This window comes from Leptonychotes weddellii, chromosome 12, assembly GCF_054177405.1.
Source record: "Leptonychotes weddellii isolate Sample4059 chromosome 12, ASM5417740v2, whole genome shotgun sequence".
NCBI classification, from domain to species: Eukaryota; Metazoa; Chordata; class Mammalia; order Carnivora; family Phocidae; genus Leptonychotes; species Leptonychotes weddellii.
Genome location: NC_138380.1, coordinates 11,117,515 through 11,118,625, shown reverse-complemented (window position 1 = coordinate 11,118,625; position 1,111 = coordinate 11,117,515).

Here is a 1,111-nt window from a genome sequence, read left to right as displayed (position 1 = left end):
TTTTTTTTTTTTTAAGGTTTTATTTATTTATCTGAGAGAGAGAATGGGAGACAGAGAGCATGAGAGGGGGAGGGTCAGTGGGAGAAGCAGACTCCCTGCTGAGCAGGGAGCCCGATGCGGGACTCGATCCTGGGACTCCAGGATCATGACCTGAGCCGAAGGCAGTCGCTTAACCAACTGAGCCACCCAGGCGCCCCTTCCCCAATGTCTTGGATATACAGAATTTCTCTATCATTTCCAGATTTGAGACACCTGGAGTTCTCAGTTCTCAAGTTCTATACCAAGTTCTCAACCGGAGGACTGGTGCCCACTTTCTTGACTTTGTTAATCCCATGGTCTGTGGCTAAGCCCAATTTTTGCCCTTCCTTCACCTCCTCTGAGCCATATCTGCCTCTGGAATCTTCTACTGCCCTGAGGTTATACTCTCTTTGGATCAGATGAGTTTTTCACCTTGTTCTGGAGCTGCCAGGCTTCCTTTGATTTATGTCAGTTGACCCTGTCCTGAAGTTCTCTTTTTTTACTTCTTACCCATTTACTAGCTGTCTCGCTGCAGCATGCTGCCATCAGCGCAGCAGTGAGAGAAAGCGTGGCTGTTCTTAGGAGAGATTATTCCAGTACCCACAATCTTAGCCACAAGTGAAAGCTTCGGAGTCTTTGAATAAGAGAAGTAGCAGGAAAATAGAAGCCAAAATCTGTTGTGAGGCCATGGACCCCCCTATAATTTTGAGGCTAAGAGCATGGGATTGAGAATCTGAATTTGGGGGTTCCATTCCAGGCTGTGATGTCTATCAGCTTTAGATAATGTTAAGTACTCTTTTTATTCTCAACTTTCTCATTTGTAAGGTGGGAATGAAAGATAACCTCAAGGATTTGTTATGAGCATTAAATGAGATAATGGATGTAATCCTAGTACAGTGTGATAAGTGCTCATTTCATGTTTTGTTCTTGGTTCTTCACATCATGGTGGGATATGGGCAGAGACACAACCAAGAAAACATAGGCTACTGGTGTAATGCATTTCCACTTGGAAATTTTATTTTGAGTTTGGAGAAAGTAGTGGCTTGTAGAGTCAATGACAAAGCCAGTGGGATGCAGAGGGAGTAGTAAGGTG